The sequence below is a fragment of the Carya illinoinensis genome, chromosome 12 (assembly GCF_018687715.1).
Source record: "Carya illinoinensis cultivar Pawnee chromosome 12, C.illinoinensisPawnee_v1, whole genome shotgun sequence".
Taxonomy (NCBI): domain Eukaryota; kingdom Viridiplantae; phylum Streptophyta; class Magnoliopsida; order Fagales; family Juglandaceae; genus Carya; species Carya illinoinensis.
Genome location: NC_056763.1, coordinates 9,803,547 through 9,830,438, shown reverse-complemented (window position 1 = coordinate 9,830,438; position 26,892 = coordinate 9,803,547). Strand labels below are relative to the sequence as shown.

The 26,892-nt window shown below is 37.4% G+C and overlaps 1 non-coding gene and 1 pseudogene across 1 annotated transcript; one reads left to right on the top strand and one right to left on the bottom strand.

The window, feature by feature from the left end:
• Positions 1 to 6,689: 6,689 nt before the first annotated feature.
• On the bottom strand, positions 6,690 to 6,797 carry LOC122290572. Its single transcript, XR_006236435.1, has one exon. It is a non-coding gene; the product is annotated as a small nucleolar RNA R71 (small nucleolar RNA).
• Positions 6,798 to 7,596: 799 nt separating this feature from the next.
• The window catches only part of LOC122289240, a 32,259-nt pseudogene continuing 12,963 nt past the window's right edge, over positions 7,597 to 26,892 (top strand).

The window sequence follows — 26,892 nt, the reverse complement described above, 5'->3', positions numbered from 1 at the left end:
TTGATTTGAAACTTGACTTAACATGAACTTTATTTGAAATTTAACTTAACATGAACTTGATTTGAAACTTAACTTAACATGAACTTGGAATCTTATTTCTTTAACTGCTTAAATTCAACTTCTTGGGTGCTACATGGGTCTCCTATAGCCATGTGTCCCTACCAATTACAACATCACAACATTGGTATCTGGACCAGCTATGAGTGCATTAATACATACTCCATAATTGATGTGGCCCTATGTATTCTACGTGTCACAATTGTTGTGTCTCACGTCATGTATGCACCACAATTGCTGTGACCCCATACTTTATGCTCCACAGTTGTTGAGGCCACATGAATTGTTGAAATGAAATGTGGCTCCATTGGCGTTAGTGCTTGGAGTGCTCCGGTGACCAGCTAGTTAGGCCTCACCAGCTACACATCGACAATATGTCGTCAACTTAGGGAATTTCACACTTATTTAAATACTCCAGCGTGAACAGTAGTTTCACTAGGATATTACCCCATCCTATCACTTGGAGTCGTGATTGACATGAGTAACTTGACTAAACTCTTCTCGAAATACACAAAATGTACTCGAGATGAAATGTGACTAGATATGAAAGGACAGAAGCCCTGATGTAGCATAACATGACTTGAACATAACTCGAAAGACATGAGTAACTTGAGATAGAAACATTTCATAATATAATATCAACATGTAACAAACAACATATTTCACATGACATATTTGCAACAGTCAATATTAAATGAATTGATATACATGTAATAGATGACATACTTAACATAACTTACTTGTAATGTATAGCAATATGTGATAAAATATCTTGTGTAATAGATGAGTAACTCATGACTGAATAAATTTTGTAGAACAGATAAATATGTGATAATTTAGTATGGCATGGCTTGGCATATATGATAACATACATATATACACTGTAGTTCTGTCACTTATCACCCATATAAAGTAAACTACTAGTAACTTAAAAGCTAACTTACCTCAGTCTTCTTGTTTTCTAAGCAATTTCAAGTGCAATCACAAGAAATTGAAAATAGTGATTTCTAAAAGTTAGAAATTAATCTCTAACTATTAGAAATATGGAAAAATGACCAACTTAGAGAAAAATTACCATTTTACCCTTTACATGAGGGAAAAAGACTATTCTACCCCTAACTTAAGGATTTTGCATCCTAACTTAAAGAATCACCAAAATTTATATACCTCATGTAAATTTTTTCCTTAACTCAAATATCAAATCAGAAAAATTTAATAGTAAACAAAACCATAAAAACTTTATAAGGGCCGTAACTTGCATAGGCTTTTTCCTTATTTTTGTTGCAATTCCTCCAATTTCAAAACTCATGATCAAACCTAAGTTTTGCAACAAAGATATTCTCATTCTAAGTTTAAAAACATACTTAAAACAACCACTAAAATATGCTAATAATCAACACCAAACTTTTAAAACAGCTTCACCATGCGTAGCTCCTAGTGCTGCCATGCATGGCCAGCTGGGCCACCAAGCATCACCACCGTGATCTCTAGCCACCAAGGAACTACCAGCACCCCTCCATGTCCCCCACAAGCCTCTCTCTCTGTGTACCTGAAAATGGGTCTCTCATGGCCTAGATCTACCACCGACGGCCCTAGCACAGCCGTGCTCCACCTCGCCTACCACCAAGCACTTCCACCAACCTCCCTCTTCCTCCTCCTAGCTTCCCATGAAATTCCATCGCCTTCCTCCACCTCAAGCACCCTCACTCTTTCTCGGGTGCACTGATCATGGCGTGATGCCGCGGTGCTTCACGACCCAGACCACCATGAGGCCACCTTGAGCCTTTCCAAGACCACGCCTAGCTATTCCTAAGCTTAAACCGCCACTTTACATGGTGGATAACCATTATTCGTGGCTAATAGCCACTATACACGATGGTAACTGCCACGTACGACTCCTCTGACGTCTTGATCGTGAATGGCAATGAGTGACATATGGGTTATCCCGTCGATGGTATAACCTCTATCTCTCGTTGTTTATGATATATGTTAGTTAATAGGTTGTGGACTGGGCTATTAATATTGTGGAGTTCGTTGTGAAGTATGGCTGTGTAGTAAAGTGTTGGGCATAATTATGTAGTGTTGTGGACTGTGTTGTGAAGTATGGGCGTGAGGTGTATGCTATAGTTGTGGTGTGGCGTGGTGTGTGAAGGAAGTACACGTGGAGCATACTTCATGTAGTGCATCGTGTGACGTGCGCCGTAGTGATGTGTAGCATAGAGTGAAGAGAGTGCGTGTGGCATGTGCTTTGTGTTGTGTAGCGATACACTGTAAGGCATGTCGTGTATAAATGGATGGTTGCTTAGTTGAGGAGCCTAGAGTGTATTGTATAGTGTTGGAACTGTGTAACAGTGTCCCGAAGTAGCTGTGACTTCTCCTGTAGTCCGAGGTGATGGGTATCACCTTGTGGTTGACTTATGGCTGAGAGTATGTGTGAAGTGGTGGAAAAGTATCATAGTAGTGTAGCAGAAGCATTACGGGCGTCGTGTTGTAACTCGAGATTTGTCTCGAGCTAAGTAATGTGATAGAGGTGCATTTGTGGATGCAGTCCTCTTGTTAAGTGTCGAAATGAACTTGTACAGGGCCGGGAAGTAGGAAGAGTCCTATCGACCAGGTCTGAGCAAGTTGGTATCGGAGTATGGAGCTTGTTTATACAAGTGAGGATTCATTGGATTATAAATTAGTCTTAGGTGATAAAAGGGATAAGATATATGTGCCTCTGGTGAGACACGTGTGCCGGATAGGTTTACCTCATGGAATGGATAATCTATCCTCAGCATGGTCACACGATATTTAAGCCTCAGAGTTGGCTTAAAGTCATGTGGCATGCATGGATGGGATAAGGATTGAGTATGGGCTAGGATGCATGAAGGTAGTGATGAGTATATCGTCTAAGGTTGGAACGCGTGACTCTGTCGGTCATAATCATGCGTCGGAATGTGGAAATAGAAAAGTAAGACAAAAGTCTTAGTGTCTTAATCCTAAGGTAAATTACAGGTTCACTTTAAGAAATAAGATTTCAAAGGTTTTAGCATAGTAAATGGCACGTAAGAGCCTAGGGATGGATGGAGAGTGTTCCAAGTGAAGCATAGTTCTATTTTTAGTATAGTTGTTTATGTATTAGATAGATGATGATGTAAGGTTATGTATATGCATGTAGGTTACCATTTGACACGCACACGAATGGACTGCATGGAATGAGTATGGCATGAAGTTCAGGTAAGTATTGCGTTCATACTCTTCTAGAGTTTTCTTAAATAAATGACGATGAAAACAAAAGCTCTTTATTTAAAATACTTTACGAACTGACGCTTTTATCTACGAAACACGTTTTATGAAAAGAAAGCTAAACATAAGTTTTCAAGTATAAGTAAGTAACGGCCCTCCTTGGCAGCCTCTTTTCACGCACCCAAAGTATGTAAGTGTATGCATGTGGATGGATGCTATACGTGGTACGTATTGTATGTATGTTCATGAAAGAAAACGAACCGAAGCTTAAAAAGATGCACGAACTAACATTTTTAAAACGATGCCACGAAAGAATTTTTTTTCTTTTTTAAAATGTCCAATGCTTTCAAAATGAATTTTATGAATGAAAGGACTGTAAAAACTGTAAGAACTGTAAGAACCAAATGAAAGAACTATAAGGACTAAATGGACTGTAAAGGAACGAAGAGACTGAAAAGGAATGAATGGACTGAATGCATGATGTATGAAGATACGTAACGACCATATGAATGGAATGGAAAAGGTACCAAAGGACTGGACTGGGCAAATTGCAATGCGTTTTACGAGAAGAAAGCATGTTTAAAAGAAAAACCCCACCTCACAACATTTTAAAAATAACAGAATGTCTATACATGCTATGTATATTATATGTATGGAGTGATGAATGCATGATTGAAAACCTATGTTATTATATTTTAAATGTATGAAGTCATACTTATGAGTCATCAACTCATTTTAGTTTTTATGTGTGCTCTCCCAATAACAAGATGAGCATGACACGTTAAGACGGGCATAGCCCAAGGGGAAGAGTACGAAAGCCTAGGCATGCTATTTTGTACTGCTATTTTGTACGAGAGACTTAATTATGAAATTTAATATTTTCTGTTGTAACCTTTTAAATTAAGAAACAAATTTTTATTTATAAACATGGAGTTTTTTGTATCCTGGCACGAAAGAAAAGAAAATTTCATCAAGAACCTTAATTCCCGTCTATTTTCTTAAAATCATTTTCTGAAAGACCCACCATAAGGACGGGCGTTACAGCCTACCATTCGAGAGGAATAGTAGTTGAGACTACCACGGTGAGATTTGATTACAAATCTCATCAAGTTAATAGTAAACTCCAATACAGGTTAATTATGCATGCAAGGCAGTAAAGGCATGAATGCACAATCAAAGTCAATAATAAGTGTGACACCCCCAAATTCTGCTTGGGATCGGATGGACATTTGAAGCATTGAGACATGCAACACAAGGTTAAATGCCCCCATTCATGACATATAAGATTAAATGTTCCTAACATGCATCTACTATATTAACAATGACGTCGCACAGTGATTAGTGTATGAAATTGCACTCGAAATACTTTATTAATGGACTAGAATGCTAAAATGTGAATAGAAATCATAAGATTTAATTTATATTCTTGAATTTAATTTTTATTTATTTTGGGATATTTCTAAGCACATATTTTTATATTTAATTTCAAAGTCCATAAAAGATGAGGACACACAGCAACTTCAGTTCTTCTAAAAATGGAAAGCAGCTTGTACTGGTGTTATGTGGACTTGTTCCACTTTTTGACTTGTTAGAAAATTAAATACGTGGTGTTAGCCATATTTGAAAAGGCTGGAAAGGAATGAAGAGTGGGACAAGGAGCTGTTGAATAAAATGAGAAAAGGGCTAGCAACAAGGGAAGAGATTGATAGCACCACTGGCCCTTTTTTACATTTTGGTTTTACGAATGAAATGGACCAGGTTTACTTCATTTCAATTTGGAGCGGCACGCATAGGACACTGAGTCTAGCAATGGAATCACAATGAAAGGTAGCAGATATGAGTTGCATGCAACACGTCTTTGTGGGTTGTTGGAGTAGGCAATACTGATAAACATTATCTTGGGAGAATAGAGACGCATGGAACACAAGGGGAATTTTTTTTGTCTTTTGGTTGGTTTTTGGACGGGAGAAAGAGCAGATCTTTTTGGCTTGGCTTTGGCATGATGGCATATCTGAACAAGACGAAGAAAAATACCATTTTTTTGTAATTTTTGAGTTCTCCCATGGAGAACTAATTCTTGGGCAAAGCCTAGGGCTGAAATTGATTGGTAAAAGTTTTTTGACTTATTTTAATTCATATATTAAGTTTTATTGTTTAAGATTTTAGGATTTAATTCCTCTATTTGTTTTGGATTTTATAAATTTGAGACAATTATATTAAATCTTGCTATAGTTTGATCTTGTTGAGCCATCGGATTATGAATATATGATTGTGACTTAAACAAGTTTTTCATACCATTGATGTGATCTTTTGCTACACTATTGTTTGTGAACATAGTGTCGTCTCTAGATTTGATATTTATTTTTATATACAAAAACCGTGGTTTGTAAAGAGGGAATAGATTCTAGAATTAAATTTGAGAAAGTTGATGAACATAATAACATATCTTCTAATTAGGAATTTGGTGCTATAATTCTTAATTGTGTATAAAGTTTGGATTGAAAAAGTTAGAGTATTGGCTCCGATTGATTGAAGCCCGAAGCTTTACTTGCCTTCTTATCTGTGCCCTAATCTCATTTTAATTACATGCTTTAGGTAGAATTCTCATATTCTCATCATATTGTCATTTAATTTTTTTCCTTAAGTTTGAATCTTGTAGCGTTTCTTCTGACTCCCTATGGATCAACACCCTAAACTATATGACACGACCGTGTAATAGTTTGGGCGTCATCAAATTTTGGCATCGTTGCTAGGGAGTGCGGCGCAAGAATTGACACAAGGCATAATTTTTACTTCAGTAGTTTGTAAGGGCTATAACTTCATTCCCTCTTTTAGCTTGCTGCATTATTTTTTTCCTTTCCTTTTCATAGTATTTTTATTTATTTATTTTTAGTTTTTAGCATTTTTTTCCCTTGCATGCACAAATATATAGACACTTTGGGTAGGTTTGCTTGTAGGCCTGTGCTAGAGTTATAATCAAATTTTTTAAATTCTTTATTTGACAATCCATCTAGTTCCAAAGAAATGAGTGAACACAAAGATCAACCCACTAGAACTCTTTAGGATTACCTCCACCCTACACGCACACCCACTCCATCATGCATCATGTTTCCAGTCAACACTCGTTAGCTTGATTTTAAAATAGGGATGATACAACTACTTCCCACCTTTCATGGTTTAGAGAATGAAAATCCTTATTTGCACATCAGGGAGTTGGAGGAAGTAGTTATGACTTTCCATGGTCATAATGCTACAGATGATGTTGTGAGACTTATGTTCTTTCCTTTCTTTTTGAAGGATAGAGCAAAGAGTTGGTTGTGCTCACTAAGACTGAGATCAATAGGATCATGGAATGAGATGATATAGGTTTACTTTAGCAAATACGTTTCCCAACATAAGACCAATGCTTTGAAGAGGCAGATCTTTACCTTTGCACAAAAGGATAGTGAGACTTTGTATCAAGCTTGGGGGAGGTTTAAGGAGTTGTTGAGTATGTGTCTTCACCATGAGTATGAGAATTGGCTCTTAGTTAGTTATTTCTATGAGGAACTTACACCTAGAGAGCGTCAATTAACAAAGATGATGTGTAATGGTGATTTTTTGCAGAATAATCCAGATGAGGCTATAGAATATCTTAATGAGCTTGCTGAAAAAGCTCACTTGGACTGGACCTAGTGCTACTGAGAGTACAAATAGGTCACAGCCTACTGGAATTTACGATCTTAGGGAAGAGGATAAGCTAGAAGCTAAGGTTGAGATGCTTACTAGGGAGTTAGAGGTGTTAAAAACTAAGGATTTAAAGCCAACACACATGGTTGCTCCTGTAGAGTCCTTTGTGTGTGGTGGGGTAGATCACCTAGCTCAAGAGTGCCCCACATTTGCTAAAATGAGGGAAATGTATGAGGAACAATATAATGCCTTAGGTATGTACAAGAAGCTTTATGCACCTTTCTCTGATACCTACAATTCTAGGTGGTGTAATCACTCAAATTTTAGCTATAAATATGAAAACCAGCAACCTGTACAACCACCTAGAGCTTACCCTACACCATATCAGACATTATCTTCTTATTCTAGGAACTCCTTAGAAGATACTTTACATGCTTTTATTGAGGCACAGGGTAAAACCAATCAAAATTTTGATTCTTTGATTATGTAGTTGTTGAAGAAAACAAGGAGATAAAGAGCCATATATCTAAGATGATGAGTTGCTTGAGTGTGAATGAGCGTGGCAAGTTCTCTTCTCAAGCTCAATCCACACCCCATGATGAACATATGGTGTAAGAAAATTTGAAAGATGTCAATGCCATTATGACACAAAGTGGAAAATCCTTAGACATACCAACAACTGATAAGTCAGAGGATATTGAAGAGGATAAAAGCAATAGTGTTGCCGAGTTTCCCAAGGAAATCGAGTTAATAAAGAGCTCAGTTAAGGTACCATTTCCTCAAGCTGTAAAATTGAATAAGAGAACTTTGGATCCTAGCAATGAAATCTTGGAGAACCTCAAACAGGTAAAAATTAATCTTCCCTTACTGCATGTTATTAAACAAGTTCCTACTTATGCAAAAGTTTTTAAAGATTTGTGTACAGTTAAGAGGAAGCACCATGTTAAGAAGACAACATTCCTGACAGAGCAAGTTAGTGCTCTAATTGAGTAGGAAATTTCTCTTAAGTACAAGGACCTTGGTTGTCCAACCATTGCATGTAATATTAGAAATCATGAGTTTGGGTAAGCGCTACTAGATTAAGGAGCTAGTGTAAATTTGATGCCATATTCCATTTATTTGCAGCTAGGGTTGGGAGAAATCAAACCGACTATTGTGGTACTGCAATTGGCTGATTGTTGAGTCAAAGTAACACAGGGTATTGCAATTGGCTGATCGTTCAAATTGATAAGTTTTATTATCCTATTGATTTCTTAATCCTTGACACTAGTTCTGTTGTTGATTCTAGTTCTAAAATCCCTTTAATTTTAGGTAGACATTTCCTTGCTACTGCTCATGCTCTTATTAATTGCATGAATGGTCTAATGAAACTCTCTTTTGGGAAAATGATTGAGGTGAATATTTTCCATATTGGGAAACAACCAAAAGAGGATGACAAGTGCTACTAAACGTATATGATTGACGCACTCATAGACAAGGGAGTTCGCACAACTCATGATTATGATCCACTTGAATATTTCTTGTTAATTTTGAGTTTGATATTACTAGTCATTCATCCGATGTTGTTGATATTTGTATTATTTTTTATGAAACTCAAGATTATGGCACATGAGCTTGGCAATGGAAATTTGAAGAGTTGCCTAAGAAAAGTGAGAAACAGATTCCTTCAAGTATAGAAGCACCAAGAGTTGAATTGAAACCTCTGCCTAAGGGTTTAAAGCATGCTTTCCTTGGCCCAGGTGATACTTTTCCTATTATTATCTCATCTAAATTATCTGAATTTCAAGGTGAGCAATTACTTCGAACCTTAAACGAGCACAGATTAGCTGTAGGTTGGAGTATTACAGATATCAAAGATCTTAGCCCATTAGTTTGTTCTCATAAAATTAATTTAGAGGAAGGAACTAAGCCTCATAGAGACCCCCAACACAAACTTAATCGTACTATGAAAGAAGTGGTAAAAAATGAAGTGTTAAAATTGTTAGATATAGGAATTATATATCCTATTACTGATAGTAAATGGGTTAGTCCTACACAAGTTGTTCTCAAGAAGTCAGGCATTAATGTGGTGAAGAATGAATAGGGAGAGTTAGTACCTACAAAGCTTGTGACTGGGTGGCAGATGTGTATTGATTATAGAAAATTGAATGCTGCCACTCGTGAAGACCATTTTCCCCTCCCTTCTATTGATCAAATCCTTGAGTGTGTAGCCGGTCACCCATTTTATTGTTTGTTGGATGGTTATTCTGGTTACTATCAAATTGAAATTGCATTAGAAGACTAGGATAAAACCACTTTCACTTGCCCTTTTGGTACTTATACTTTCTGTATAATGCAATTTGGATTGTGTAATACCCCTACTACTTTTCAACGTTGCATGATGTGTATTTTTAGTGATATGGTTGAAAATTGCATGGAAGTTTTTGTGGATGACTTGACTGTTTTTGAAACTTCTTTTGATGCATGCTTGCTAAATTTAAAGAGTGGTGACCCGTTGTGAGGAAAAGGAACTGATTTTGAATAGGAAAAAATGTCACTTCATGGTACCTTCAGGTATTGTCCTAGGGCATATTATTTCTTCCAAAGGGATAGAGGTTGATTAATCCAAGATTGAATTAATTTCTAAGTTAACTACACCTAGGACAATAAAGGATGTTAGATCATTTCTTGGTCATGCGGGGTTTTATAGGAGGTTCATACATAATTTTTCTACCATATTTAGACCGCTATGCAACCTCCTAGCTAAAGATGTCCTATTTGAGTAGACACAAGCTTGTCAAGATGCCTTTAAAATGTTGATTTACAAGCTTACTTCGGCACCCATAATGCAACCACCTGATTGGGTTTTACTTTTGCAGATTATGTGCGATACTAGTTATTATGCTATAGTTACTATCCTTGTACAACGAAGGCAAAGGAAGCCCTATGTCATTTACTATGCTAATAGAACTCTAAATAATGCTCAAATGAATTACTCAACCATTGAAAAAGAGTTTCTAGTTGTAGTTTTTGCTTTGGATAAGTTTTGTGCTTATTTAATTGGTTCTCCTGTGATGCCCCCAGATTTCGCTTGGTATCGAACGAACATCTGAAGCGTCGGGATATACAATATAAGGTTACCTGCCCCCGTTCATGACATATAAGATGCAATATTCCTAACATGCATATAGCATTATGCAGTATTTGCAACGGACAAATTTTTTTTTTTAGCAATACTGTGCACCAAACTTATAATATTCCAAATAGTTAAATTGTAATCCAAGCATACTTAACAGAATAAACATCCACGATTTTAGTAGAAGTCTCAGAAGACTGTAATCTCTAAAACATGGGAAGCCAGATTCCATATTTACATTACCAAAATACACTATTGAGGAAGTTCGTCGAGTAACTCATGTAACTCGATTAACGAGGCCAGAATCGGTTAAAAAACTAACTATGTAAGTTGTAAGTTCCGCGTCATGTCTGGGGCATCTAGTCAACCTCCTCCAGTCTACCAGTGTCTGCTTCGTGTTCTGATCCTGACACAACACCTACCATTTAGGGGGAATAATAGTTGGGACTACCACGGTGAGATTTGATTATAAATCTTGGCAAGTTAACAGGAAACTTTCACACAGGTTAATGATGCATCACAGTAAAAACATGAATGCATAATTAAAATAGTAAGTAAGCATAACATAACTTGACATATAGCATGGCATAACTGACATACCCTGAATAGAAACGTGAACCAAACTTGACTTGACATGACATGAACTTGAATTTAAAACATAACATGGACTAGCAACATAACAAGAACTTGAACTTGAAACATAACATGGACTTGAAACATAGCATGAACATGAACATACATAATATAAACATGAACTTGAACTTAACATAAACCGGAGCATAACATGACATAAACGTGAGCTTGAGACATAATGTGAATGTGAACATAGCATAACATGAATGTGAACTTGAACATAACATGTACGTGAACTTGAAACATAACGTGAACATAAACATAACATGACATGAACATGAGTTTGAACTTAACATAAATGTGAACATAACATGATATGAACATGAACTTGAAACTTAACATAAACATGAACATAACATAACATAACAGCAGATTATACTCCTTCACCGTAGTACTTGGCAGCGCATAACCTTGACCGTAGTACCAGGCAGCGCGTATCATCCTTTTGTAGTACGGCAGATTATACTCCTTTACCATAGTACTTGGTAGCACATAGCCTTAACCATAGTACCAGGCAGCGCGTATTATCCTTGACCGTAACATAACTTAACATAACGATAGATTATACTCTTTCACCGTAGTACTCGGTAGCGTATAGCCTTGACCGCAGTACCAGACAGTGCGTATTATCCTTAACCATAACATAACTTAACTGATTTAACCATCTGTAGTATGGTAGATTATACTCCTTCACCTTAGTACTCGGAAGCGCATAGCCTTGATCGCAATACTAGGCAGCACGTATCATTCTTGACCGTAGTACAAATTAATTGATAACTGAAACTTAATTGTTCTCAAAATGCACAACTGTATTCGAGATGAAACGTGACTGGAATACGAAAGAACATAAGTCTTGACGTCACATAACATGACTTGAACGTAACTTGAGATATAAATATTTTGTAGTATGACATAATATGTAACAAACAACATTTCAAAACATGGCATAACATGTAACAGTAAATATTACGTAACATGACATACATGTAATAGATGGCATAACATAATATGACATACTTGTAACATATAACAATACCTGACATAATAGATTGTGTAATAGATAAGCATTCATGACAGAATAAATCATGCATGTCAGATAAACATGTAATGACGTGGCATGACATGGCATATATGATAACATACATACATAAATTGTAGATCTCTTACCTATCATACATACACAGTAAACTGATAGTAAGTTAGGAGCTAACTTACCTCGATCGTTGCATTCTACAAGAATAAAGCGCGAAACACGAGAAACTGTAAGAGAGTATTCTAAAAGTTAGAAATTTAATTATTAACAATTGAAAGCATGAAAACAAGCTAACTTAGAGTAAAATTACCATTTTACCCTCTATATGTGGGAAAATGACCATTTTACCCCTAACTTAAGGATTTCTCATCCTAACTCCAAAAATTTCCAAAATTTACATTCCTCATGTAAATTTTGTCCTAAACTCAAATATCAAGTCAGAAAAATTAAAAACAAATCACAATTATGGAAAAAACACTATGGCCAAAATATCCATAGGCCATTTCTCTTATTTTTGTTGCAATTCCTTCCAATTTCAAAACTCATGCTTAACCCAAAATTTTGCAACAAGGATCTTTCTATCCTAAGTTTAAAATCATACTTAAGACATCTATTTAGAAAGAGCTAATAATCAACGGCAAACCTTTTGTAAAAAGATCAAAACACTTGAGTCATAAGTTTTGACCCTAAATCAAAGCATCTCCAAGAATTTCAAAACAAAATCAAATCTTACTTCTAACATATTCATAACATCATTATAATATCAAACATGCTTTAAATCATCAAAATAATACTTGGATTTTTTGGTTTTACACTTGGTCTAAAAACAGAAACTTTTTCCTCAATTAGCTTTGATAAATCTCTTGATCAATGGCTTAAGAAGGTGAGATCTTCAAAATAAAGCATCACATGATTTTAAAACGTGTTCTAAAGAATATCCAACCATCAAAGTTAAAATCACATGGCTAAAACTCAATAAAACATGGATCCAACCCAAAAACATCAAATCTTAGGCCTAACCGAAATTCTCTTGCATAGAAAAATCATATCTTTGAATCTAATGCTAAATATCTTCAAAATAACATCCTAACATGAAAATAAGAGACTTAGAATTATCATTTAAAAATATAAAAGCCATTAGAGTAAGATCAAACCATGAAATATTCAAAGTTTCTCCAAATAAAAATTGTTTTTCCACTTCCAGTTTTCAAGTTTCTAGATCTAAGAAAATCTATCATCAAAAGCTTTAGTCATGCAACAAAACTTCAATGAACACTCTTAAAAACATTCTAATAATACTCCATAAAATTTTTGGATCAAGATATGTCCATTAGCTTGGTCAAAAATTTCAAAACATAACATACTCTCTAGTTTCATGCCCAGAATGTCCTTTCCATGGTTAAAAATACTTTTGACTAACTAAATGACCATGGAATGATACGAATAATACATTGTAGAAACTAGACTCAAAGAAGAACAACCATTATGAATGAGTCATCATGTAAAAATACTTACAAAGGGTCAAAAAGCTCCACGCAAAAAGACCCAGAATGTCCCAGAGAGAGCTTTTTTGGATTTCTCTCTAAGAACGGGGTAAAGAAGTGATGAAAGGGAAGGAAGTGTGTCTTTTATGACTCAAGACTTCTGTAGGGGGAAGATATGGACCTGAATGACCTTGATTGGAGGTGGCTATATGACATAAAGTGGAGAATAGTGAGGGGCAATGGATAGCCTATAGAAGCTATGAGGTATGGGGGTTGATGGGGTGGGTTTCTCCATCTCATCAAGGCACTATTGGGTGCAGCCAAGGGCAGTGAATGGTTTGCCATGTGGGGGAGGAAACTTCTTCAAGAAGCCTTGCCAAGGTGGCCAAATCGTGGGCCTTGGTGGGCCTTAACCAAGTGGGCTTCAATTTGGGGTTTAAAGAGGTTTTGGTTAGGGTTTGAGATGCTATCAAGCCCAAATCTAATTTTTCTTGGCCCAAAAAAATTTTCAAGGTTTAAAAGGTTGGATAATGATGTCATAACAAGAATTTTAGAAATTAATAGCATGTGGAAGTGATTTAATCAAGTGATTAAACACAATGCTAGAAATTGGATCAAAAAGGGTTTGAAGGCCAATTTAGGGTTTGGGGAAACCGTTTATGGTTTTGGTTTCAACCAAACTTTTGGGATTTCAATTGGATTCCAACCATTTAGGATTTCACTAGGGTTGAAACCCTCTTTTATCTGGCTCAATTTGGTTGATCAGATGAAAGTTGCATGATATCACACCTTGATTTCCTTCACAAATCCATCTAATGGTTCCTCTTTATGCCAAGTGTCTAATATTATTCACTATGTGTGGCTAAGATCTTCCCAAGTAGCCAAATAAAACTTATCTAAAATTTGGACATTCCACATTGTGATTTTGAAAACACTGCACTTAGTACGCTTATCGAGGTTACTATTCACTCCAAAGAAATGCATAATAAACTTAGTACTGAAAAATCCTAAATTTTCATATTAACCTACAGTGAAAATCGTTTACCAAAATTCAACCCTGAAGTGCCCATAAAAATAAATTCACTGTTTCAAACAGTCGTTTCGTCCGAAATTATGAAAATGAGTTATTATGCTATAAAATCCTAAATATTGAACTGAGTATAGTGGCATAGACTATAACGTATTCTGACACTACTAACTACCTCAAACAATTAAAATCACATTTCTGGCACAATAACGAGTGATAACACTGACTATGTTGATAAACTAAAATCTATGCGATTAGTCAATTCGTGAAAACTTACGAAGTTTTCAAGAGATTCCTAAAATCTATAGAAGTTCCACCATTGAATTTCTAGTGGACTGTTACATCTCCTATTACAATTTTCACAGATCATGCAACCCTTAAGTTAGTGTTTTAAATACCGTATTGTACCGGCCGGTATATGCCATACTGGCCACTAGTCTGGTACAAGTAATATACCTGTTTCGTACCGATCCAAATACCGGCTGTACTGGCCGATATTTCGGTCTATACCAGCCTACATAGGCCCGTACCGGCCGGTATTTCAAAATTTACTTTTTTTTTTTCATTTCTTCAAACTACAAGCTCATTTGTTTACCCCCAATTCAGACCAGACTATTTATAATTTATATATATATATATGTATTTATGTATAATTTATTCATATATCGACTATCCTGAAATGGTACACGAAACAATACCGGTTCTGAAATATTTCATTCCAGTGCCTTGATCGGTATGGCATCTAGTACGGTATTAAAAAACATTGCCTTAAGTACCTTCTCACAAAGAATGATGCTAAAGTGCGATTAATATGGTGGATTTTACTTTTGTAGGTATTTGACATCACCATAAAAGATAAGAAAGGAGATGAAAATGTAGTGGCCGATCATCTCTCGAGGCTCATGTTTGAGGACAACACCGACCACATGCCAATTAGGAATGATTTTCCAAATGAACATTTATTGTCTATTTCCTCTTTACCATGGTTTGCTCATATTGTGAATTATTTGGCTACAGGTGAAATACCAACAGATTGGAGCAGGCAAGACAAGAGGAAGTTCATGGCTGAGGTTTGTAATTTCTATTGGGATGAACCTTTTCTTTTCAAATATTGCCATGACCAAACTATAAGGTGTTGCATCGCTGATGAGGAGATTGCTAGTGTTTTAGAATTTTGTCATACTCAAGCTTGTGGGGGTCATTTTTCAATGAAAAAGACCGTGGCCAAAATTTGCATTGTGGATTTTATTGGCCCACCTTATTTAAGGATGCACACATCTATTGTTGCTCATGCGAAAGGTGTCGAAAGCTAGGAGCTTTGTCCCGTCATAATATGATGCCCTTAAACCCGATCTTAGTGATTGAAATTTTTTATTATTGGGACATTGATTTTATAGGACCGTTCCCTCCTTCTTTTGGATACCAATATAGTATTGTAGCAGTAGATTATGTGTCAATATGGGTAGAAGTAGCAGCTTGTAGGAGTAATGGTAATATGACAGTAATCAAATTTCTTAGAGAAAATGTATTTTCTCGGTTTGGTACACCACGTGCTATCATTAGTGACCGGGGCACACACTTTTGCAATCGTTCAGTTGAGGCTTTGATGAAAAAGTATGGGGTTGTTCATAAAATTTCTACTGCCTACCATCCTCAGACAAGTGGATAGGTAGAACTTGCCAACAGGTAAATTAAGCAAATCCTAGAGAAAACATTAAACCCGGATCACAAAAATTGGTCTTTAAGACTAGTTGATGCACTCTGGGCCTACAATACAGCTTTCAAAACTCCCTTAGGTATGTCACCTTATAGACTTGTTTTTGAAAAGCCTTTGCACCTACCTATGGAGCTCGAGCATCAAGCCTATTGGGCCATCAAGCATTTTAATTTTGAGCTAGGAGAGGCGGGTAAGTTTATAAAATTTTAGTTGACCGAGTTAGAGGAGTTGAGAAATGATGCTTATGAGAACTCTAAAATCTATAAGGCTAAAACAAAAGCATTTCATGATAAAAATGTTCTTAGGAAGATGTTTAAGCCTAATGACCTAGTATACTTATATAATTCTAGACTTCACAAGCATCCAGGCAAACTTTGGTCTAGGTGGACTCGCTCTTTTGTAGTGAAACATGCTTTTGAAAATGGGGCGGTAGAAATTGAGGACCCTAAGGATGGTTGGGTTTTTAAAGTGAATGGTCAACGCCTAAAATAATTATTGATAGACAAGTTTCTAATGTGGAAGACATTCTATTTAGAAGACCGGTCTATCAACCTTGATCCCACCATGTACGTAAATATTTTCTTTTACTTTTTTTTTTTCATTCCTTTTCTTTATTTTTGTTTGTTACTATTTTCTTTATTTTTTGTTTGCAGGTTAGTGTTATTTTTCCATTTTAGTTTGCTAACTCTTATGATTGTTAGGTTGCTCAAGTCACACATCAGGTGTATTCTACCCTCTTTATTTACTTTCCATTCAGTTTTGATTCTTAAACATTGAGACCACTGTTTGGTTTAAGTTGGGGGGTGGTCAAACTATGCATTTACAAATGCTTATTGGAACACTATGGCACTTTTACATATGACAAAATTTTATTTTTTTATTTTTTTAAATTAGCATCACTTGTACATCCTTTCACATGTGTACCCATTCTCATACATAGCCATCTTAGTGAATTCAACAAACCCATTTTGATCATTATGCTAAGGTATTCACAAATTTTCTAATGCACTCATCCAAGTTTTTTGGTAAGACGGTAGTTTGACACATGTATCTAGAGAACTGTTTTGCTTAAGTCATTATATGTGAGTTTTGGAGAGGATTGAGAGCCAACAAATGCTAAAAATTGTAATAAGCGTTTTTTGATTTTTTTTGCATTGGGCCCTTCTTTTGAGAATATCATTGTGTGGTTTGCGGTATGATGGTGGATATACTTGGGATACAATGAAGCTTAATTTAGGATTAACATTTGAACCTTTCAAGCCAAACCTTTCAATTATAGACCCCTAGTAGCCAACTTTAAGCCAAGAAACACATATAGTTTTTTTTTTTTTTTATTCATATACCTACATTATCCATACCTCTCCACATGAGTATAACATATACACTGATTTTCCCTATCCTTGTTACTTCCAAGTGTGTACTAGATGTGGATTTTTTTTTTGGTGAAGAATAAAAAAAAAAAAAAAAGAAAAAGGAAAAAAAAGGGAAGAACATGAGTTTCTAGGTTTTCAAGTGAGTTAGCTTCAAAGGCAGAAATAGCAGAATACCAGGGTGACATATACTTGTTCATCAAATTGGAAAAAAAAAAATGAAGTTGAAAATATATATATAAAGAAAAAAAAGGAAAAAAATGCATTATTCAATGATTTGAAAGGTTGAAGAGTACATCAAGTGAGGAATGTGGTTTATTAAAATGTTTAGTGATTTTTTTTAACTCTTTCATTTTTTTGTATAGCAATTGCTCAAGACTAGTATTAAGTAAGTTGGAAGGTGTGATGAGTGTATGAAAATATATGTACTCTAAATACATTATTATTGGACAAGAATGTTAAAATATGAATAGAGATCATAAGATTTAATTTATAGTACTGAGTTTAATTTTTATTTATTTTGAGATATTTTTAAGCAAACATTTTTATATTTAATTTCAAAGTCCAGAGGAGGACACGCAGTAACTTCAGCTCTTCAAAAAATGCAAAGCAGCCTGTATTGGTGTTATGTGGACTTGTTCCACTTTTTGACTTCTTAGAAAATTAAATACGTGGTGTTAACCATATTTGAAAAGGTTGGAAAGGAATGAAGAGTGGGACACGAAGCTACTGAATAAAACGAGAAAAAGGCTAGCAACAAGCGAAGAGATTTATAGCACCACGGGCTCTTTTTGACATTTGGTTTTACGAATGAAACGGACCAGCTTTACTTCATTTCAATTTGGAGCGGCATGCATAGGACACTGAGTCTAGCAATGGAATCACAATGAAAGGCAGCAGATATGAGTTGCATGCAACACGTCTTTGTGGGTTGTTCGAGTAGGCACTATGAATAAACATTATCTTTGAAGAATAGAGATGCACGGAACACGAGGGGAGTTTTTTTGTCTTTTGGTTGGTTTTTAGACGGGAGAAAGCAGCAGATCTTTTTGGCTTGGCTTTTGGGATGACGACAGATCTAAACAAGAGGAAGAAAAACACCATTTTATTTGTAATTTTTGAGTTCTCTCATGGAGAATTAATTCTTGGACAAAGCCTAGGGTAGAAATTGATTGGTAAAAATATTTTGATTTATTTCAATTTATAGATTAGGTTTTATTGTTTAAGATTTTAAGATTGAATTCCTCTATTTGTTTTAAATTTTATAAATTTGAGACAATTATATTAAATCTTGCTATGGTTTGATTTTGTTGAGTTATTGGATTATGAATATATGATTGTAACTTAAACCAGTTTTTCATACTATTGATGTGATCTTTTGCGGCACTATTATTAGATCTGATATTTATTTTTATATATGAAAACTGTGGTTTGTAAAGAGGGTAATAGATTCTAAAATTAAATTTGAAAAAGTAGATGAACATAACGACCTATCATCCAATTAGGAATTTGGTGCTATAGATCTTAATTGTGTATAAAGTTTAGATTGAAAAAGTCAGAGTATTGGATCCGATTGATTGAAGCCCGAAGCTTTACTTGCCTTCTTATCTATGTCCTAATCTCATTTTAATTACATGCTTTAGGTAGAATCCTCATATTCTCATCAGATTGTCATTTAATTTTTTTCCTTAAGTTTGCATCTTGTAGCATTTCTTCCGACTCCCTGTGGATCGACACTCTGAACTATATGACACAATTGTGTAATAGTTTGGACATAATCCCACCGTCACTTAGTCGACTGTTTCCAACTAGTCGATTCTCGACTCTCATTCAGATCCTATATGTGAGGCCCCCAAATCCCCACGCATGGACACGGGGAAATCGAGACGTCCGGATGATGACATCACGGGTCACCACCTTATCGACGAGTGCCAAGTGTGTGTATAAGTAACAAATGTGCACGAAGAAACACGCAGCGGATAACGAAAGTCATAACTAAGTACCATAATTTTTCTTGTTTAATACAAAGCTGTTCAAAACTTACATATTAAAATATTACAAGATACATATTATTCAAAGCAACAACAAGATATTAACTTCAACTCAGAACTCCGGCGGAGCCGCATTCTCGGACTCGGACTCGGACTCAGCCTCCTCCTCCTCTTCGATCCCTGCACCAAAATCTACGGTACCAAAAATGGTGCCGCAGGTAAGTAAAATCCAAACACCACTAGATAAAAATATCATAAACTCCACAATATGCATGAAAGAAAGTAAATGCTCACATCCCATAGAATCACATTTTTCCACGCACGCCAAAATCTCATTTGGCCCAAAACATATCCTTTAAATATAAGCTTGCCATTATTCCCGATAATGGCCCAAAAACCAGACCGTCAGAGCACTGTAGGCAGGAATCATAGGCGGGATTCTACCACCATCCCTGCTCACCACCGTCCCTACTCGAGCACCGTAGGCGGGAATCACAGGCGGGACTCTACCACCATCCCTACTCACCACCGTCCCTACGCGAGCACCGTAGGCGGGAATCACAGGACGGATTCTACCACCATCCCTGCTCACCACCGTCACTACGCGAGCACAGTAGGCGGGAATCACAGGCGGGATTCTACCACCGTCCCTACTTACCACCATCCTTACACGTGCCTCTAACTCAAACCAGTCAGTCCAACCGTTCACATATACCATAAATCATTTCTCGCTTGCAAGCCCAGCTTTCATTTTTCAAACACATGTACATGCATGCAACTACACAAAAAACCCGATTTTTCCTTTTTAAACATGAATATACGTGCACTATACAAAGCAAACATCAAGGCACAAATATCTCAAACAAACATCAACATCAATCCAACAACTCCGTCCTCAATCCATTCGACCCCCGAACTCTTCGGACTCAGTCCGAAATCAACCAACTAGCAGATAAATATTTATTGTAAGAGCAAAATACATTTAAATCTAAAAGTAGAGTTTGGAAAATACTTATAGCTATACGGTATTTTTCAAAAACTCGCGGCGTTGCAAACGACAGAGGAAAAGCAACGTAACAGTATAATTTACACTGTGGCCGTGGGTAATAAATTACCCACTTTCGAACGGGGACAAACCAAGGCATGAAATTGATAGGGAAAGGTCTTGAGATATTTATGAAGTTAAGGGAAATGAGTTTTGGCCGTGGGTGGCGGTGGAAATGGCGGAAGAAGTGGAAAAAGCCCAAATCGGAGTTGAGCTTGTGGGAGCTGCTCCGGCAACGGATCAAGGCCGGAAATGGGTGGTTTAGGTCGGCAAGAGGTAGGGGAAGAAGCTGTGAAGAGATGGTGGCCAGAGGTGGTGCGACGACACCGGAATCGGTGAAAAATCGTGTGGCTTGGAGGAGCTCGTGGTGGTTAACGGTGGCTCGGATGGAGGTGAAACTTGGTGGGGATGTTTACCGGTGAGAGGGGAAGAAAACTGGGTGGGTGGTGTCAGCCACGCCACCGGCGAGCGGCGATTCTAGGCTGCGAAAGCAACCGGCGACAGGGGAGAAAAACAGGGCAGGTGCCGTGACTTTCAACAGTGCGTGGTGGCTAAGGGCTGGTCCGATGGCCTGAAAATTGGTGGGGATGATCTCTGGTGAGAGGGGAAGAGAATGGTGGGGGTGGTACACTACACGGCGGTCGGACGGCGGCACACCGGGCTGACAAACAGGCGGCAACGTGAAGGAGAAAAGAGAGCTGTTCGGTGTACGCTGGAGAGAAAGAAGAAGAAAGAAGAAGAAAATAAAAGAAAAAGAAAAGATGAGGGAAAAGAACTGAGGTCCAGTCCTCACTCCAGAAATCAAAAACTGATCCGCCAAAAACCGTAAAACGACTAAATAAATTAAACACCGCATCAATTAAATTAAAACCAATTTAAAATACAATAATTTAAAATAAATAAACCAATATATTAATTAAATTAAAACAACCCTTCAATGAAAATACACGTAAAAGTGGGTCATCACATCCTCCCCCCTTAAAAATAAATTTCGTCCTCGAAATTTGCAAAATCAACCATCAGCGCCAAAAAGATACAAGATACAACTCTGAACCTAATTAAGAGATACATATCATCGACATCATCGACAACTCCCAACAAATCCAAAGGTTATTATCTTCACACCATAAATTACTAATATCAACGACGTCTTTGCTTTACCTTCCAAACTTTCATCCCATTTCAGCTTTGGTAACCTAATAGCCACTTCCAAAGTTAACCATCCATAAACCAAATTGCATGACCGAAAGATTAATCTCTCATTAAAACTTCGAATCACCACTAATTCTTCAAAATCAACACAAAATTTGAACATCTAAGAATCTCCAAAAATCATGCTTTCGCACGCACTCTGATAACTCACCAAAATACATAAAGGCTATGTCCTCAAAAATTAATATTATGAAGTATAAGCTCAATCCACACCTAATCACAAGAAAATCTTTACCACCTTTCCATAGAAAATCATATACCTCCAAAAAACCACAAATCTCCACTTATTCCTCAGTTGGCCATCGTTGCCCTAAACGAAAACTAACATTCCACAAAAATACATCCATTGATTGATAACGGAAACTAGTACTAATCAACCTCTAGGCCCCAATTTGAAAACACATAACATCATCCCAAAATACACTTGTCTCTCCTGAAGATAAGGAACATCTCCAAAAGGCCCAAGTCCTTCCCAGCCAACCAACGAGAGCGCCTATAACCTCTATCCGATATCCTCCACTTCAAGCTCATTACCTATATTTAGAATAACATCTAATCTTGCAATAACTAACTCACTATAAACTACCATTTACTTCACCTAGACATAATCGAAACGCTCTTGGTAACTCACCCACCTACTTGTACTCTCAAAAACTTTAGTTTTAGCACAACTAATTCCTTCAATAGCACTTCACAAATAAATCTCAAGACAGGCTATACTGTTTAAAACTTCAATCCATCAAAAACTATTAAACAACATTCATGGATCCTAATGCTTTATTTCTTCACACATATGATTATGCTACCCACCGTTGGTGCATAAGTTTCAACTTCCAAGATTTATTACTTCATACACCACACATGGTGACCTAACAATCTCCTTTCAAGTTAAATAACCATATCCCCAATTCTCCCAACTGGATACTTGATCTTCAAAGAAAAGTATAGCCTCACCAATTTAAATTCTTATGACTTCAAGTTACAATTAATTCTCAAGATAAACACAACAGTCGTTTCAAACCATCATCCCAAAGGATAACCCGCTTCGACTGCACATTCCGTTCAACTTACCAAACAACTCAAAGCCAAAACCTCTTGAATTTAATATTACCACACATATTCCTCTTCAACTCCTACCAAGCCAAAATAAGATGAGACTAGGACCTGCACTCCCCGGAATCCATACGCACTTACCATTACTACTCATCGATCTCATGTACTCTTAGCCAACACCAAAAATCATCCGAACGTACAAGTGATCCATTATCACATTTCCATCATCTAGACTTATATCCTCAACTCAACAAGAATCATTCTTGATTCTACTCAACTTATATCCTTAAATCAGCAACTAGTCATTGCTTAAAGTTTGGTACCGAGAAGGACCTTAAACCTGCTAAGAATCCATTCCCAAAAGTCTACGGATCATATAGCCTCAAATTCAATCGTATTCAATATCAACACAAAATCTACTATTTCCAACACCCTGATGGACCTATATCTTTCGAATCGATAGAATCATTTCCTAAAATCTGCCACTACAACCTCAAGTTAACAATAATTATTTTCTAAACTAGCTCGATATCTTCAATCCTCAAAGAAATACACGAACTGGATCATTACCTCCAATTCTCAAAGGAATCTACTCTAGAAAATTTTCATATTAATAACTCAACTCCAATTAACCCCATTTTAATGGTTACAAACTAATCACTCACTAGAGTAGATCAAGCTACAACACTAAGTCTGTAAAACTAAGAACTCAATTCCTATAATAAATTAGTCCTTCAACTCTACAATTCTAAAACCTTAAATCAAATAAGAATCATCTTCCGAAACTTCTAAGATCAATGAACTCACATCAAACGATAGAAAAATCGACTCCCGAATCTTTCAAATTCTCAAACATTAATAGATAATAAATCATTTTTTGAAATTCTCAAGATTGGTGGCTTTAATCCAAAACATTCACCTTAACAGCTTGTAAAATCTAAAGCCCCAATTGCCACCAATTTACTCATCCGAATCACGAAATCTACAACTCGAAATTTAATTACTCCCCCCCAAAGCTTGTCGAACCTAACACCTTAATTACCATAAACTTATTTTCCTAAAATCTATTAGGCCCCAAACTTTAAAACTTTAATGAAACTTCATAAAATCTATCCTTGAAATTTGTTAAACTTACAATCTACTACATTATAGACCATTTCATAAACTCCACGGAACTAAAGAACGCAATTATTCTACTTCCCAAAAGGATCACCCAGATCATGCCATTCTCTCCAAGCCTCGATAATATATATATAAGAAAACAAAACCACACAAGGCATTTATCACGAAGGATTAGATTAGACCCATACCTGCCATGAATCCAGCATTCTGAGTCTCCGTAACCTTGCCTCCAATGGTACCAGGAGTCACTGCGTACATTCAAGCCCGAGCTAATTGCCTCTAGTTAGCTCTACCACCGCAACGAGCTCCACAACTTTCTTGAACTCGACTAGGGCATTCACGAGCAAGATGCCCCGTCTAACCGCATTCAAAACATTGGTTACTACCCAGACGACACTCGCCTCCGTGAGCTCTATTATATCTTCCACAAACTGGCACTCGTCCTCCCATACGCACTCCCGAGGTTGATAATGGTCGAGTCTCGGTCCGCTGAACAAACTTCTGAGACGAACCCGAACTACTTCCTTCACCAGAAAAACTCTGCCTGAGGGGAGCCCATTCTCAAATTATTCTCTCGCTCCACAAGAGTGGCCACATCCACTAAATCCTGAAAAGTGGATATCCGATGGCTGACCACCATACGGCGTATATCAGAATGTAGACCCTCCTGGAAATGCTCGGCTCGCATTTCCTCTGTGGCGATGAGGTGGGGAGCAAATCTCCCAAGTTCTATAAATCTTCGGGCATACTGTTCCACGGTCATGCTCCCTTGGACCAAGCTTGAGAACTCTCTTGCTTTTTACCGCCTCACAGAAGCGGGAAAGAAGCGATCATTAAACTCTTTCTTGAAGCGCTGCCAGGTCACAGCAGCGAAAGATCCCAATTCTGATTCCAGCATCACTCTCTTCGTATGCCACCACTCAGAAGCGGTGCCTTGCAACATATAGCTGGCGTAGAGTACTTGTTGCGCTTCAGTGCAACCACACACTTCAAAAGTTCTTTTCAAGTCTCTAACCCACTTTCCAGTTTGAAGTGGATCCTCTTCTCTAGTGAAGTGTGGAGTTCTATGCACCAGAAAGCGCTCATAGGTGCACCCAGCTTGCACCCCTCCACTAGGCCCTCCAGGTAGTAGCCATGGCCCTCCTTGTTGTGGCCAAGGACCTCCTAGTTGTGGCCAAGGCCCTCCCTGCTGTGGCCTAAAATTCTGTTGCATGAACTCAGTCATCTGCCTTATCGCTTGGGCTATGGAATCATCTCTCGATGTATCGTCCCGTGGCTCCTGAGTAGATTTCCTTGGTCTCACCATTTTTTCTGCCACAACACAACCTTTGACCCCCTTTAAGAAAAACAAATAAAACTAACATAAAACCAAAAACCGAAACCAACACCACATAGCAAGAAACAAAAGAAACCAGCATGCAATAACATAACTAAATAAATAAAAACAAGCAAACAAGTTCAAACAAATAAAACAAATAAAACATGTCAAATAGCAACTTTACTTAAAATAAATTTTAAAACACAACTTTAAAAACATTCTGGTACTCCCTACGGGACATGTGGTTTTACCTAGAGCCAAACCTCTCGGTAACCACTTGTGATGCCCCCAAATCCCCACGCACGGATATGGGGAAATTGAAATGTCCGGATGATGACATCACGGGTCACCACCCTATCAACGAGTGCCAAGTGTGTGTATAAGCAACAAATGTGCACGAAGAAATATGCAGCGGATAACGAAAGTCATAACTATGTACCAGAATTTTTCTTGTTTAATACAAAGCTGTTCAAAACTTACATATTAAAATATTACAAGATACAAATATTATTCAAAGCAACAACAAGATATTAACTTCAACTCAGAACTCCGGCGGAGCCGTATTCTCAGGCTCAGCCTCCTTCTCCTCTTCGATCCCTGCACCAAAATCTACGGTACCAAAAATGGTGCCGCAGGTAAGTAAAATCCAAACACCACTAGATAAAGACATAATAAACTCCACAATATGCATGAAAGAAAGTAAATGCTCACATCCCATAGAATCACATTTTTCCACGCACGCCAAAATCTCATTTGGCCCCAGAAACGTATTCTTAACCAACTCACGTCAAAAGTCTCATTTGGCCCAAAATATATCCTTTAAACATAAGCTCACCACCGTCCCTATGCGAGCACCGTAGGTGGGAATCACAGGCGGGACTCTACCACCATCCCTGCTCACCACCGTCCCTACGCGAACACTGTAGGCAGGAATCACAGGCGGGATTCTACCACCGTCCCTGCTTACCACCATCCCTACATGTGCCTCTGACTCAAACCAATCAGTCCAACCGTTCACATATACCATAAATCATTTCTCGCTTACAAGCCCAGGTTTCAATTTTCAAACACATGTACATGCATGCAACTACATGAAAAACCCGGTTTTCCCTTTTTAAACATGAATATGCGTGCACTATACAAAGCAAACATCAAGGCACAAATATCTCAAACAAACATCAACATCAATCGAACAACTCTGTCCTCAATCCATCCGATCCTCGAACTCCTTGGACTCAGTCCGGAATCAACCAACCAGCAGATAAATATTTATTGTAAGAGCAAAATACATTTAAATCTAAAATTAGAGTTTAGAAAATACTTACAACACTATACGGTATTTTTCAAAAGCTCGTGGCGTTGCAAACGGTGGAGGAAAAACAACGTAACAGTGTAATTTACACTGTGGCCATGGGTAATAAATTACCCACTTTCGAGCGGGGACAAACCAAGGCATGAAATTGATAGGGAAAGGTTTTGAGATATTTATGAAGCTAAAGGAAACGAGTTTTGGCCGTGGGTGGTGGTGGAAATGGCGGAAGAAGCGGAAAGGGCCCAAATCGGAGTTGAGCTCGTGGGAGCTGCTCCGGCAACGGATCGAGGCCAGAAATGGATGGTTTAGATCGGCAAGAGGTAGGGGAAGAAGCTGTGAAGAGATGGTGGCTGGAGGTGGTGCGACGGCACCGAAATCGGTGAAAAACTGTGTGGCTTGGAGGAGCTCGTGGTGGCTAACGGTGGCTCGGATGGAGGTGAAACTTGGTGGGGATGTTCATCGGTGAGAGGGGAAGAAAACTGGGTGGGTGGTGTAGGCCACGCCAC